Source organism: Myxocyprinus asiaticus, chromosome 41 (genome assembly GCF_019703515.2).
Source record: "Myxocyprinus asiaticus isolate MX2 ecotype Aquarium Trade chromosome 41, UBuf_Myxa_2, whole genome shotgun sequence".
NCBI classification, from domain to species: Eukaryota; Metazoa; Chordata; class Actinopteri; order Cypriniformes; family Catostomidae; genus Myxocyprinus; species Myxocyprinus asiaticus.
This window is the reverse complement of record NC_059384.1, coordinates 8,765,409-8,782,796: the sequence shown is the minus strand read 5'-3', so window position 1 is coordinate 8,782,796 and position 17,388 is coordinate 8,765,409. Positions and strand designations below refer to the sequence as shown.

The following is a 17,388-nucleotide window of genomic DNA, read 5'->3' as shown; positions in this document are numbered from 1 at the left end:
CCAAATCAGTGCTGCCGGAGTCACTCAGCCCTTATTGCTGCTCACAAGTCGATTTTCATCTCTGAATGCTCGTCAGTGGCTCTGAAAGCTCTCCCCGTCTTCGAGGCATGCCACCTTTTTAAAACACTCACGATTCCTTCGGTAGGTCTACCGTGCTTCCAGGCCTGCGGAAAGCACCTCTCCATGTGTAACCAGTTGGTGATGGGTCATGGACTCTGTGCCAAAAGCGGGCCAGCTACACAGGTGCTCTTTCTTCCCCTCGCTCTCTCCATCAAAGCATGTAATACTGTGTACAGCAAACTGCTTAGAGGGAAGAGAGTCTCTGCTTCAGACTCCCTGGCTCATAGACAGCGGCTCTCACCCCCATCTGGCCTGTAATAAGCTGTCACGGGAAGGCCTCTGAGGGATGCAGGTCCCCAGTGCAGGAGCTGGGTTCTTACAGGCAACATCTGTTTGGTGGCTGGCATCTGGCTGCAGGCCACGACCCGTATGCCTTGTGTTGAGGGAGGCATAATGCAATTTCCCATGACCCTTTGGAAAGCAGGTATGTCCTGCTTCCTGTAAGGCTGTGCTGTTGTTGTTTCCCTCAAATGCAACCACCGTTCGGCTCGTATAAATCATTCTCTCAGGATGCATGTTTACGGCTTGACCAGGCACACACCAGTCACTCAACCTTCAAGCTTGTCAAGCAGTGCTAAACATTTATTACAGAAGAATAAAATTCTATTTTTATACCATAAAATCCTTTCTTGCCATTGATGACATCTTTGCTGAACTGTTTAGGTTGCATATTCATTGCAATGCGCATTAAATATCTTAAAATCTCATATTCCACAATTGTGAAGCCACATTCATGATTTGCGCCAGGGTGTCAACAGCCGCAGTGAACTCCACATGAAAAGCGCTTGCAAATAAAGTCTCAGTCTGCATTTTCAAGATAGTTAAGACATGGCTTTTTCTGTAGTAATTAAATAGTGCCTTACAAGGCTGGAAAGTACTATATTTCTTTCACACTTCCCATATGGGATTGTTTTTTTTTACAACAGTTAAGAGGTCCTTTCCCCATTATTTGATCACAGACATGGCTGCTGTGAGTGTGTTTGTGGTTGATGTGTTTTTGATGTGTGTGTCAGTGTAATGACTTGGGGTAGATGCTGGTGCGTTTATTATGATTACAAACAAAATAATGTGTTGAACATTTTTAATAAATCGCATGCGTTAATGCGTTAAAGCTGCACTATGTAAGATTTTTCGGTTAAAACTAAACAAATTGCCATTATTGATTGAGTACATAAACAACCAGTGTTCAAAACAATATTCTTACCTTACCCCGATTCACTACAATAAGCCTATAAAAATGATTTGTATTTTTAGCAGTTGGGTCGGATATGGCATGACATCGTTGGCTTATGACATACATCCTTGCGTCATTATGTCATGTCCGTAAACATAGGAAAGAAGAACCGGCTGTCTCGTTCCCCTGTTAACAGTAGATGGTGGTAATGCACCGTTTTAGTTTGTGAGTCACCGTTAAAAAGAAGAAAGAAACTACAGTTCAGTCAGTCACACACACAGTTCAGGACAGCATCACAACAATCTGGATGGATGTTTATTTGTTATCCATTTGGTGAAGTTGTGTACCTGCTATAATGCTTGGGTATGTTGTCTGGTAGGTTTGTTGAAGCTTATTTTGCTTGTCATGCTTGTATGAATCAAACATTTATCATGTGTTATCCGAACGCGATGCATGTACGTTGTCGGAAGTTACTGTGACATGTTTACTAATATTTATGACTTCTGAAATTGACTTATTGAAACTGTTATATTGCATATTTAAGCATATTATTTTCATGTTTAATAAAGTATATTTTATCCCCATCATTATTTAAGTTTTTAGTTTACTGTGTTAATGTGAGAATTGCATAGACATAATATTTACTATAGTATTACTGTTCACTTGCATTATCTGTACAATACATTATAAAAATATTAATGTCTTCCATTGAGCTTGTATCAGCCATATCACGAGTATCACCTCTTAAATTGATAAGTATAGAACAATACAAACATTAAGAGTAGATAAAACACTTGAAAAATTATATTAAAATATACAGGTAGTGATTGAGGTGATTCAGTCCCCTGTTCTCTATGTAAAAGTGCTTTGAGTGTAGTGTCAGAAAGTGCTATAAGTGTAAAATTCATTCATTCAAAATATGTGAATACGAGTGCTGCTTCTCTTCATCAAAGCAAGTAATATTTCAGTTTTAAATGTGTCATCGTATAACATTATATCAACATGAAAATAGCACGTTATGACTCGGTGTAAGAATGTTTACAGACATGGATTTTTTGTATGAGTACAATTTCATACTGTTTGTATTCACAAGAATGTTGACAATCGTGTATTTTTTTTTATTAATATGTATTGATATTTGGATTTGTAAGAATGTGGAAAATCACAGGTGTTGTATGAATATGTTTGCTATAAGTAGTAACAATGTTTTTGGCAATTTCTGTCTCTAGGTTTTTTTTTTTCTTAACTGTTTTGTCTTACCACTTTTGTTCTTTACACTTTCTTTTGTTCTTTTTTTTTTGTCTGGAGTTCCAGATTTGCTATATCAACCAATGAATCTCTCCAGCAACCCGTCAGCACTATTAAGCAGCTCTTTGGGGCCAAGATATTACCTCTCATGCTTTGGCAGACTGCTCGGCGTGGACATGTTGAACCTAACACTACAGCCTTGTTTATACCCTGTTTTAGTCTTGAATAAATCAGGCCAAATTGCTGTGAATTGTGCTTACTGCTGGGTCAAGTGCATAAATGCAATAACTTTGCAAAAAAAAAATAACAAAAAAAAATCTGAGAATCAGTTTATCATCTCAGATGGAATAACCTTTTCTGTTCCCTCCCTTTTAGAGCCTTTAGAATACATTCAGAATACTTTAAGGTGCAAATATAACCCAACTTCTTCTGTATCTCAGTTAAAATACACATCCAAGGACACAAAACATCCAAATTCCATGTCCGTGATTTTTTTCTTCACTTTTTGTTTTTGTACTTCACTGAATCACTCAGCATGCCTTAGAATTGGAAAGGAAATAGTCAAGGGGAGATCTGTTTTTCTTTCAGGTTCTGTATTCTTTCAAATCAATTCTGGCTAATGGTTTTAAAAATCAAATACTAACCTTTTCCTGTGCAAGGACTGACCTTAGAACTCCGCTTTACACATATAGCTTGTAAATCACACTTCTTTGAACAGACGGGCAGAGCCATTGCTCAAGGGTATATATGCCAACAGTTATTGGATATATCAAAACAGACCTATTTCCTGTGAAAGAAATTCGATGCAGAGAAGGACAGGGATGAGAGCGGTTGTACTAAATAAAAGCTCAGTGTTAGGTTTACAGTCTTTGAAGGCATTATGATATGACTTCAGGCTTCACTCGCTGAATTAAACCATCTCTGTTTTACTTCATAAAGATATAAAGGGGTTAATGCTGCGGTTGAATGTTTATACTATGGTTGTTTTCTGTAAAGGTAAGACAGAACAACATATTGGGCCATATGAGCAGAATTTCTATATCATTCATGAATCCATTCTTGCGAAAATTGTTACATTGCATTGAATGTGACAATTTACGTGAGATTTACTGTACACAGACATTCGTTCTGCTCGTGTTTTATGAATGTGGCCCATTAAATGCCAAATTAATCTTGTTTTTGCTTAGACTATTAGATTTGGTGGTCATGTCACAGAAATTCTTACATATGGCCAAATCAAATTCAAATCATATGACCTTTTGATATTTAATTGATTTTCACTATATTTAAAATGCTTATTCTTGGTATCATGAATGGAATTACTACTAGTCAAAATGCTTATTTTTGAAATCAGTAATTAGACTTGCACTATAGTAAAAACTTGATGATAATTTTTCATTAATGTCATTATTCATGGAAATATCAAAAATGGAATTTCAACTAGCAAAAGCTTTTGTTTTATCTGTAACCACATTTTCACTAGGAGAATTTCACAATGATCTGTCATTCACTCCTGTTCAAAATGCAATTACAGATGCCTTTAATTAATTTCTTATTAGCTGAATTTTAAATGTTACATATCAGAAATGTACTACCTATTAGTAAAACTGCAAATGTTTTATATCAATAATTACATTGTTACTTGTGCAAATGTCCATTATTGGTTTCAACAACTGAATCACAACTAGTAAAAATGCAAATTTTTGAAATCTGTAATTTGGTTTTCACTAGTGGCAATGTTAATTTCAGATATCTGGAAATTATTTTTAGATATCAATTGAAGAGTAATTAAAGATATCGTAAAATACTTTGGGACTAGTTACAATCACACTACAGATATCTGAAATTATTGTTTTTACTAATAAGTAGTACACTGCTGATATGTGAAATTGGAATAAAAAAAAAACTAGAAAAAAATAATTATAAATACCTGTCATTGCTTTTTGTACAGGAGTAAATAACATAATTGTGAAATTCTACTGGTGAAATTGCAGTTAACGATATCAGTAATTATGTTTTTGTTTTTTTATGTTATACTTTTTTACAGTTAAAATTCCATTTTTGATATCAAGAATTAGCATTTTACTACTAATTGAATTATTGATATATGAATAAAAGTCAGTTTGGCTTAAACTAGATTATGCTTAGATAAATAGTTTGGTTAGATTGGATAGATAGGTTGTAAAACATTGTGTAGGTTGTGGTTGTGATTTTACACTGCAAAACGCGTTAGTGAGACAGAGAGGTCTTTTCTGTTCTCTATTCTCTGGTTCACAGATACCAAACACCCCCCCCCCCCCCCCACACACACACACACACTCTCTCTCTCTCTCTCTCTCTCTCTCTCTCTCTCTCTCTCTCTCTCTCTCTCTCTCTCTCTCTCTCTCTCTCTCTCTCTATCTAAACAGCTCAGACTGACAGACCAGGGCAGCTTAATAAAGCATGAATCCTCCTGGAACAGCAGTTCACACTGTTATGATCCCAGAGTACAGTCTCCTCACCATCTATCACTTGCTCATTCTTTCTGTCTTCTACACACACACACACACACACACAAACTAAAGTCTAGCAGACTGCCAATATTTAAGTTGTACAATTTTGTGTTTTGTCCCTTTGCTTTAGCATCAAACTTTCTTTTTTTCTTTGGTCCATGTTTATGTTTGCTAGTTTGTCTCATGAACCATTTGAAGAGGATCCCGATCTAACATCTGTCGCTGGGTTCGACAGGCTGTCCGTATCACATTCTTTGCCAAACTCACCCCTAATGTGACCAACATTGTGGACATTGCCAGGGCTGCACAGGAAGGTATCTAATGATCTTTTTTGTCGTCTTTTCTGCTTGAACCTTTTTTGGGATAATAGTGTTCTTATTAAATTAAATGAGTATTTCACCCTCAATACCTTCATCTCAGCCTCATGTCTTTACAAACACATTTAACTTTCTTTCTTCTGTGGAACACAAAAGGATGCTAGGCAGAATGGTCAGAGTGCTCTTTTACATACAAAACAAAATTAATAAGGGCCTGGGGCTGTCAAGCTTATAAAATGACAGAAAAGCACCATGAAAGTAGTGTATACGATTCTTGTGTCATACTTCAATTCTTCTGAAGCCATAGAATAGCTTTGTGTAAGGAAAACACCAGTATTATGTCATTATTTGCTGAAGCCATGGTGTCATTTTAGAAGTCTTAAAGGGTTAGTTTACCCAAAAATTAAAATTCTCTCATCATACCCTCATGCCATGATGTGTAGATGTGTATGACTTTCTTTCTTCTGCAGAATACAAACAAAGAGTTTTAGAAGAATATCTCAGATCTGTAGATCCATACAATGCAAGTGAAGGGTGATCAGCAGATAAAGTCAGCATAAACATAATCCATAAGACTCCAGTGGTTTAATCAATGTCTTCTGAAGTGATCCAGTTGGTTTTGGGTGAGAACAGACCAAAATATAACTCCTTTTTTCACTGTACTGTACATATATCTTGACAGCAGTCTCCTTGATGATCATGATTTCATGCTTGATTACACTTCCTATAGCGGCATCTAGCGCTCTGTGCATGCGTCAACTAGTGATTGACGTATGTGTAGAGTGCTAGATGGAGTTATAGGAAGTGAAATCGAGCTTGAAATCATAATCGCCAAGGAGATTGCTGTCAAGATGTAAAGTGAAAAAGGAGTTATACTGTATTTTGATCTGTTCTCACCCAAAACCAACTGGATTCATATGGATTACTTTCATTCTGACTTTATTTCCTTTTTTGAGCTTTTGGAGTTCTGGTCACCATTCACTTGCGTTGTATGGACCTAAAGAGCTGAGATATTCTTCTAAAAATCTTTGTTTGTGTTCTGAAGAAGAAAGTCATACACATCTTAGATGGCATGAGGTTGAGTAAATGATGAGAGAATTTTCGGGTGAACTATCCCTGTAAAGGTACAGGAGAAAAAAACAGCTTGTTTAATTTTAATGGTCAGGAAAGAGTAGAACATGATCATGAAATACTAAAAAACATCTAATATTATACCACAAAATATGTTAATATAACTTATAAAATATAATTTATTTCCTAACTTGACCTCGACTAACAGCCTGATGTCTTCCACACCACATTGGAGTTTCTACACAAATAGTTGAGGGTCTGCAGGTTTTGGTATCCAGAGTTTTTAGAAATCTGGCCTCCCTCCCTTCTCTTCCCCGTGCCTAATGTCTTATCCCTGTTGGGGATAACTTGACCTCAACTAACAGCTTGATGTCTCCCATACCATATTGGAGTTTCTACACAAATAGTTGAAGGTCTGCAGGTTTTGGTATCCAGAGTTTTTTTAGAAATCTGGCCTCCCTCCTTTCTCTTCCCCGTGCCTAATGTCTGATCCCTGTTGGCAAAGGTGGAGCAGATGGTGTCACTGCTACCAACATGGTTTCAGGGCTGATGGGACTCATGGCAGACAGCTCTCCCTGGCCTGGCATCGGCCGCGGAAGACGTACCACATATGGCGGAATATCTGGTGAGTGTCACCCACCTCACTGGATCCATTTCTTTCTCCACTGAGGTTTGACGGGTGATGGCACAGATAGACCATGTGCGTAAATCTAGTTTTATTTTTTTCATAGGTATGTATGTGTGTGGTTGTTTGTGTGTGTACGCTGGTCAGAAGCTTTAATAGTGCAGACAGATGGACTGGAGGTTGGTGGAGAGCTGAAACTGCTGAACAGCTTTCTGCAGGGCTTTTGCAACAAGATAAAACAGTTTGAGCTGTGTAATATGAAATATGGGCGAATTGCCAGCATACATTGAACAGGGCTTGGTTGCATGACTCATTTCCGATGGCATGAGATGAACATGAGTACCCTTAGTCTTTCATATAACGGGTTTTATTATTTTCACATGCAAGTGCATTGCTGTAATATTCTTACATGCATTTTTGGACGAACATGTAATGAGTATTTCTAAAAGGCATAACCAACACACTCTCGCGGCGAAATCGTCAGGACTTTTCTAAATTTGGCTAATTGGTATGATATTGTGTGACTGCACTCGTTAGAATACCTACGACTTTCACTACAGCCAGTGACGTCACTGGACATCGTTTCCATCTAATACGCGACAATTACTTGCTTCTGTCACACACAACAGCTTCCTATCATGTTTGCACACTCTACTGATTGGTTAAGTTTAGATAAGGGGTTTGGGTAAGGGCATAATATTAATAAGTATGTCCGTAACGCCTTTTGCACGGAACTCGCGCTTCCGCATTAGACATCCAGGAATTTGCACGTGATGAAGTTCTCGAGTTTATGTGAACAACATCTAGCGAGACTGTACGAAATAGCCAACTCGTAAATGATGTATGAATTTTTATGAGATCGGGTTGGCATAACCAGTTCTGAGAGGTAATGATTTGAAAAACACTGTCAGGGACACCTTTCAGAAGAACATGCCTTGATTCAACTTGAAAAAAAAGACAGACCTTTAGATTTGGAGGAGGAGGAAAAAATGTATCAGCATAATCTACATTGTGTTCTGTTCATTTATTCACTCATATAGTATGCGAGATTAGGGTCGGTCTGACCCAGGATCAGAAATTTACTTGGGCTTGGGGCAAAAATGCAGTTGAAAATTATTTAATAAATAAATAAATAAATAAATAAAATGCCCCTGAATTGAATTATCACCATTGATACCTTTCAAAATATTTTATTCTAGACCGATCTTGTTATGGTTTTAGTACCTCTGCAGACACTATAGTGACCTTAAGCTGTCAGAAATAAGTATTCATTGCTAATATGAAGTGATTTTAAGGAAAATAACTAAAAACAGCTCTGAAAACACTGAATGTGAACATGGTTATGATATTTTGTGCATTGATATGGCATCTTTTGTAACTTATTTGATTTGATAATTTTAGTGACAGCCATAATTGTTCTGATTGAGATTTTGTTAGAATCAGTTGATTCAACTGAAGGCAGTATTTGACATAAATTTACGACATGTTGTGTTTTGAAAAAAGATAATCGATTCCAGGGGACAGATGGTTTTTAGTTTAAAAATAAATAAATAAATAAATAAATAAAATAAAAACAATTAAAAGTGAATTTCTAAACTAGGTGTGCTTTAAACTTGAAAGTCATTTATTCATATATAACTTTTACATGATTTCCTTTAAGGCTTTAAAAACTTATGACATACATTATATTTTAAATATCAGAATATTTAAAAATACTTAAAATATCTGTTCTCTTTTTGGTCAACTTTAGTTTTGGTCCATTTTGCATTTACACTGTTGTTGTTGATCCCAGCAAACCTGAATAGCTATTATATTATATTATATTATATTATATTATTATATTATATTATATTATATTATATTATATTATATTATATTATGCAATGGTAAAATATTCCTATCCAAAATTCTTCACTTTCACACATACTTTAACTTGAGACTCTCCAATTCAACCTCAAACCCTTATTTCACGTGTTTCTTCATGCTATCATCTCGGGCGTGACACAGGTCTCCTCTGTGTCACTGTGTGTTATTAACACTGCGTGTATGAACCCACAACGACAAATAACATTTGCCATTACACAATTGTTAAATTAAATTGAAACCGGAGCACTTTACATTCCCTTAAATCCTTGTTTATTTTATTTTATTTTATTTTTTGTGGGAGTTTGGTGCGAACCTCCACAGATGGTGCGTGCATCACAGTGCTTAATGCTGCACTTAGGTGCGGTGCGGCTCAATGAGATGGTTGGAGTTCAACGCACTGTTCATTGCCTTATTTGGTAAGTAAAATGTGATTGGAATTTAAAATGCATCGTGGTTATCTCAAATAACCACAGTTAGATCAAATAACCGCGATCAGACGATTATTTAATAATCACAACAGGCTAATAGGAGCCTAAAAGTTTAAAGATGCTGTAAGCAAATGAATAAGTGAATGCAATGTCTGTACTAGCTGGCAGATATCACCAAAATAGGTGTCCTGAGAAATCACACCTGTCTCTGTGACAGCCCTAGAGTCTGTAAACAGTTGCCCACTCTTTTTAGACAATGAGAAACACTCTTTGCCTGTCAGTCATTTTGCATCTTCAGATTTGCTGTCATGCGCAGCGGTCTAATTCAGTGGCTTAGTCTGGTTTAAGTTAGCAAAATGTCAAAGTAATAATTAATTTTATCTAGATGCTAATGCTAATAGATAGCTAATTACATATTGTTAGTGCAAAGTAAAAGGATACAAAGTGGGCTTCAGCTATTGTCTTATATTAGATTGCTTTTGCCAGGTATACTGTTTTTTTTTTTTTTTCCATTGCAGTGGTGTGTTCTTGTTTGGTTCCACTTACAGTATATAGACAGACTGCAGGCATATCTAACTTCTTAGGTATCATAGTTCTTGAGGATGTTCCTAGATAGTCTCACCATCTTTTAAGAATTAAGTTGTGAATATTTTGTCTTGTGAGTGTATGTTAGAGGCTTTCAGAAGAAGATTGTCATCCTCAGTGATGAGCGTCAACAGAGAGTCTTGAATAAAGAGGGTCCTCAAGTTTCCATGGGATATTGATCTTGTCTGCTGCTGTACAGCTTTCTATGAAGATATTAGACAGATGTCTTCAAAAGAATAATTGTTTTCTTTGCCACACTGTGGGTACCGCGCTGATGGATTTCACACTGATATCCATCCACTGACATCTGACGAATTCTGGGAAATCAGATGGCTTTGACTCTTGCTTTAGAGTAAGAGCATTTTTGTTCCATGTATTAGTTGTGTTTGCTAAGGCCAGCATCACAATTACTATCACTCGTATACAGTAAGTGTTAAACATTGGCAAGTAACACGGCCATAAATTATACCTTTTCAAAAAAATTTAAAACAAGCTAAAAACATCATACCATTTTTTTACCATACGATTTAGACTGAAGAAGGGACCTTAGCCATATTTAGGGACCAGACTATCATTGGCACTTTACTTTTGACTTTAGTAAGCAACCACCTAGAATACCTTAGCAACACGTCAAACTCCACTCAGAACAAGCAACCACATGTTAAAAATGTTGTTATTGTTGTTATATATTGTTTGTTTGTTTTATAAATATTTTATTTCATGGTATCATGATGAATACACTGTGTAATCATTTATTACAACTGTCGTGTTCACTATAGCATGATATTTTGTGTCATAACAAGGCTCTTGTTCACACACACAAACGCTAACACACACCAATCTTCAGGGATATTTTTCAACCAGCGGTGTGTTCATTCACTTCCTCAATAATTAATGTGTATGCAATTGTATGTGGGTTCTCTGTACTGTATCATTGTGCTATTGCGATACTGTTGCATAGTTAATGCGATTTATGAGGCCGGCTTTCATTGTATGTGTGTATGAGTCTGTGTATGTATGAGTCTGCGTGTGTATGAGTCTGTGTGTGTGTGTGTGTGTGTGTGTGTGTGTGTGTGTGTGTGTGTGTGTGTGTATGTTTGTGTGTGGGCGGGTTTGGGTGGTTTACATTTTTTTTAGGTTATAAACTGGTAATTACAAGGGTATTATGCTATAAATGTGGTTTATGAGGACATTTCTGTTGTCCCCATAATTCAAATTGCTTAAAAAAAAACATACTAAACGACATTTTCTGAAAATGTAAAAATGCAGAAAGTTTTTTGTGAAGGTTAGGTTTAGGGGTAAGGTTAAGGTTAGGGGATATAATCTATAGTTCATACAGTATAAAAATCATTATGTCTGTGGAAAGTCCTCATGAGGTTAGCCGCACCAACATTTGACTATCTTGTGTGTGTGTGTGTGTGTGTGTGTGTGTGTGTGTGTTTGTTTATGTCTGGACAGACTTACAAGGGCCAGAGTCTCTCTTATTTTTCTGGCCTCTCCACCCATATCCCAATCACTCTCTCTCAGTTCAATTCAATTCAGTTCTCTCTTTCTCACTAAGTTCATTTCAAAATGTCTTTCTTGGCATGACAGTAAACAATACAATATCACAAAGCTGTGAACGTATGTAAAAATAGAACAACATATTTGATAATTAAATTAAAGTTTAACAACACATTACAGATCAGAACTTATGATAAATAAGGTTTACGTTGTCAAAGCATAGATAGATAGATAGATAGATAGATAGATAGATAGCTATTAGCAACATACTGTATATACACATACATACACAATTACTCACAAATATTCATATTTACTCTCTCTCTCTCTCTCTCTCTCACTGAAAACCAGCAACCAGCTTGAAAAACGTATATATGTATATAGTGGTATGGTGACAGAAACAAGGCTAGCCAGGGTGCGGCATTAAAAATTAAACGGGAAACTATTGCAGCAGTTTTTTTTTTTTTTTTTTTTTTTTTTTTTTATGTAAGCAAAACTACTCAATGTTATCTTTTCCCCATTGAAGCTGTGGCAGTGTGCAGCTCGTTGACATCCCCCAGGAGTGGAGAGGGTCCCAGCTGTGAGGGTCTCCCCAACTCCACCCTCCTAAAATCCATCACCCCACTCTGCCTGCAGGCATACGAGCTGCCAGCGCTGACACTGCCAACAGCCTGGAAGCAAATATACCTACGATGTACTGTTTTTCACCAGGGATTTAGTTACAGTGGTTCATTTTAAAGGGGCCAAATCATGGAAAACAGGATTTTTCTTGGTCTTATGATATAAAAGAGTTAAATGTACTATGCAGATTGACTTACAGAGCTCAAAACATTAACATATGTGCCATGTATCATAGCAATCCCATTATGTAACGCCCACTTTTCATCAATCCAATCACTTCCTGATGCAGATTTCTGGAATTTTGTGGAATACGTCAGAAGTACGTCAGATCACAGAAGTAAAATGGGTCACCTGATTTCATGAAAAGTATATGACTGTGGTGACATTTCTGTAAAATGAAATTACGTGGTTCATTACACATCACGGCAGTTCCAAGGTGAAATGTTCACTGTGTGGCACTAAAGGCATGTTACATATTCTCTCAAACAGTTGAGGTATTTAAGGTTAATGCTCTTGCGGGTTTTAAATCAACAAACTGACCTCCCTACCCTAAACCTTAAACCAAAACTTAATCGATGATGTCATAAAAAGCAAATGTGACATGAAAAACGCAATTGCTGAAGAAACCACGCCATTTTTGGTGCTTCAGTGACACTTTTGGCTTACATGTTGACTCACATGCTCTTCAGTACTCGTAGCCTGGTCTTTTGCATTGCAAGTGCAATGCTCTTATCAGTTGAGCTACCACGCAGCTTCATTGGGCTCAAACAAGCTTGTAAATGTAGTTGGTTATGTAATACAAGCGTTAAAATGCTTAGAAGAAAAAGTGTTTAGATGTCATAAACCGGACAACAGGGTGAAAAGTAAGTGTTTATGAACTGATAATCTGCCCTGTTACTTGTGATTTGTGTAAAAGGGATTACAAGTCGTTGCTGTTTCAGCTCATCTAGAGTTCATTTCACCAGAATATTACAACAATACTTACATCTAAGCATGTCAAAATCATTTAGAAAAAATGTTGTTATAGTAACGTGATTCAATGAGACCAGGTTAAAAATGGGCAATGAACAGGGTTATGTTTTATATTGACTTTAAAGGTACAGTAGCAAAAACGTTTTTAATTCTTAGGGTCAGAGAGAGGATGGAAAATGGCTGTATAGAACTGAATTACTAGTGTTTTTGGCATGATAATTCTATCAATATACACTCATTGAGAACTTTATTAGGACAAGCTGTACACCTACTTATTTATTTGATATATAATCAGCCAGTCGTATGGCAGCAGTGCAGTGCATAAAATCATGCAGATACGGGTCAGGAGCTTCAGTTAATATTCACTTCAACCATCAGAATGGGGAAAAGATGTGATCTCAGTAATTTCGACTGTCGCATGATTGTTGGTGTCAGACAGGCGGGTTTGAATATTTCTGTAACTGCTGATCTCCCTGGATTTTCACATGCACAAAAGTCTCTAGAGTTTACTCAGAATGGTGCCAAAAACAAAAACAAAACATCCAGTGAGCGGCAGTTCTGTGGACTGAAATATCTTGTTGATAAGAGAGGTCAACAGAAAATGGCCAGACTGGTTCGATCTGACAGAAAGGCTACAGTAACTCAGATAACCGCTCTGTACAATTGTAGTGAGCTGAATATCATCTCAGAATGCACAACATGTCAAACATCGAGGCAGATGGGCTACCACAGCAGAAGACCATGTAGGGCACTTTATTAGGACCATAGTGTTCCTAATAAAGTGCTCAGTGTGTGTATGTGGACTTACAGTAAGGGAAGCAAATAAAAAGCTACAGAAGTTTATATATGCATACTGTATGTCCCCTTTAAAGGATGCTGCATTTTCAGGAGATGAAATGGCCACTAGTTCTCTTTCACATTCTCTCCATGAGTATTATGATGCATTCAGAATTGTCTCAATGTTATCTTTTCCCCATTGAAGCTGTGGCAGTGTGCAGCTCGTTGACATCCCCCAGGAGTGGAGAGGGTCCCAGCTGCGAGGGTCTCCCCAACTCCACCCTCCTAAAATCCATCACCCCACTCTGCCTGCAGGCATACGAGCTGCCAGCGCTGACACTGCCAACAGCCTGGAAGCAAATATACCTATGATGTACTGTTTTTCACCAGGGTTTTAGTTACAGTGGTTCATTTTAAAGGGGCCAAATCATGGAAAACAGGATTTTTCTTGGTCTTATGAAATAAAAGAGTTAAATGTACTATGCAGATAGACTTACAGAGCTCAAAACATTAACATATGTGCCATGTATCATAGCAATCCCATTATGTAACGCCCACTTTACATCAATCCAATCACTTCCTGATGCAGATTTCTGGAATTTTGTGGAATACGTCAGAAGTATGTCAGATCACAGAAGTAAAATGGGTCACCTGATTTCATGAAAAGTATATGACTGTGGTGACATTTTTGTAAAATGAAATTACGTGGTTCATTACACATCACGGCAGTTCCAAGGTGAAATGTTCACTGTGTGGCACTAAAGGCGTGTTACATATTCTCTCAAACAGTTGAGGTATTTACTCATCATGTAAAATTGTTGTAGGTATGCCTGAGAGATTTATTATTGTGAGGTAGCAAGAAGAATGTTGTGTCCAGTTATTGTGTCCTTACCAGCAATGTACAGTGTTTAGTATGAGATCAGACTCGTGCTTCAGATGAAGAGCAGCTATTTACATGCTGTTTCTGAGCTGAATAATCACTTCTTATCTGCTCTGATTGTAGTAATTTAACCCATTTGTGTAAACAAACATTGTCCTCGCAGGAAGAGCCAAACACCAAATTGATTTATTTTTTCTACCATTGTGAGGATTTTCCAATGGCTTCTATTGTTTATATATATATATATATATATATATATATATATATATATATATATATATATATATATATATACTAAACTAATGATATTTTTATTCCTTAACTTTTACATGAACATTTCTGCATTTTTAGACATTCATGATGTCTTTATGAATTTGAATTTAATGAATTTGCAAAAATAATTACTGTTTCCAAACCCCTGCCCCAATGTTGCTGTGTCAGGCTGGACGGGCCGCTCAAACAAACAGAACAATGTTTTGATAGATCCTGTTGCACTTTTCTGAGGAATCAACCTACAAATGGCTTACTCGTAGTTGATTTTGCATATTAAGCTGGTATACAAGACAGAATTTTATTGAATTTTTTAATAATGTTTATGAAGTAATTTTCCTCATGGGGGCTGTTACATTGAGTATCACTGCCTCCATTCCTCATTGAGTGTAAGCATGTGTATGTGTGTTCACAGCTGATTCTGATAATATACCAGTGAGAGATCACACACAGACATCTCGCCACACTTCTCAAGCATGACACACATACTCACACAGAATGCACAAACGAGTACGGACACAATGCTCAAGTCTTTTTGCGGAAGACATGCGGTGGTAGACACGATTACTCAGGCTAGGGCTCCTTCTACGAGGCACCTGTATGCCTTGAAGTGGCGTCTGTTTTTTGTAGCTTGCTAGCCTGCTTAGCATTGCTTATTCCTCTACGTTCATCGTTTTATCCTTTGCTATTTTACCGTGTGCTTTGTTTTTTCTTCCCAGCTTTTCTACTGTTTCAACTGCATGTATATTACTGTGCGCACCCGTTTGTTTTCTTTTTTCTTAAAAATTTTTCCCTTGTCTACATCTCGCATTTCGACTGCGTGTATTCGTTTTCTCTGTGTTTTACACAGATTATTGCATCAGTCATAAACATCTGCTGATCAGGAACCTCCACAACAACAGCAAACAATTGTGTGATGGATTCACATCGATCTCAAACTCTCACTGCTCAGGAACATAACAAAAACAACAAACAATTGCAGTAAGTCATGGCATCCGCTCATGTTATTGCTCCCTGCATTGCATTCCACACAGTGAGGGATTTACATGTGATAAATGTAAGGAATTAGTCAGGCTGACGGAGAAGGTTAATGAGTAAGAGACATGCATCTGAATGCTAGTTCAGGTCAGTGAGAAAGAGAAGCCGGTAGATACTGTTTTGGATGAGGGTAGAACAGCGAGCAACACACACACTTTAATTTGGGCTGTAGAGACCCTGCAGCAGGGCATTTTGGTGATGTCTCAGTGGTATACTCGCTCAGCAAAGCGACACCACTCTCCCGTTCCTGTTAGGGTTTCCAATTGATTCTCCCCACTCAGTGAAGCACCCACTGAGAATCATGTTGAAAGTGCCCTTGTTATAGGATATTCTATTGTAAGGAACGTGGAAATAGAGACACCGGCCACTATTGTTAAATGCATTTTGGGCGCTTGGGCGTCTGATTTCAGATCAAATTTACAAGTGCTGTCTAATGCTGAACGTAGATTTTCTAAAATTATTATTCATGTCTGCACTAATGATGTCTGGCTTCGCCAGTCAGAGATCACTAGAGATAATGTTAAAGAGGTGTGTGAACTTGCAAAAACAATGTCAGACACTGTAATATGCTCTGGCCCCCTCCCTGCTCGTCGTGGTGACAAGGTTTATAATAGATTAGTATCACTGAATGACTGGATGTCTGAGTGGTGTCCAGAGAATAGCATAGGATTTATAGACAATTGGAAGAGTTTTTGGGGTAGACTTGACCTGCTAAAGAGAGACGAACTCCATCCCTCCAGGGAAGGTGCCGCTCTCCTCTCTAGTAATTTGGCTCATAGTCTTAATAGTGATAGTATCTGACTAACTGGGGCCCAGGTGAGGAAGCAGACAAACTGGCTAATCCGAACGTCTGCAAGCTGCCTTCAGACGTCACAGAGGTCACATAAACTCATAGAGACTGTATCACCTAGATATTACATAGAGACTGTGTCTGTTCCCCGAACTACCAAACACAAACCCCTCACTAAATCATTTAGAAAACATTTTATTAAGGAAAAACTTGAAAATAAAAAAAAAAACTGAAGATAAACATCATATAAAGGTAGGGCTACTAAACATTAGATCTCTTTCAACCAAAGCATTAATTGTAAATTAAATTATTACAGATCTCATAGGTTGGATGCGCTCTGTTTGACTGAAACCTGGCTTAAACTGGATGAATATATTCGTTTAAATGATTCTACTCCCCCAGGTTATTGTTATAAACATGAACCTCGTCTGAAGGGTCAAGGAGGAGGTGTTGCTGCAATTTACAGTGAAGTTTTTGGTATTACTCAGAGGACAGGATATAAGTTTAAGTCTTTTGAAATAAAAATGTTTAATGTGACACCGTCAGATACAAATAAAACATCTTTGTCGTCCTTTGCCCTTGCTACAATATATTGATCACCCAGGCCATAT

General features: G+C 37.3%; 1 pseudogene; it reads left to right on the top strand.

Moving 5' to 3' along the window:
- LOC127431694 (dihydropyrimidine dehydrogenase [NADP(+)]-like) overlaps positions 1–17,388 on the top strand; it is a 198,447-nt pseudogene that overhangs the window by 126,991 nt on the left and 54,068 nt on the right.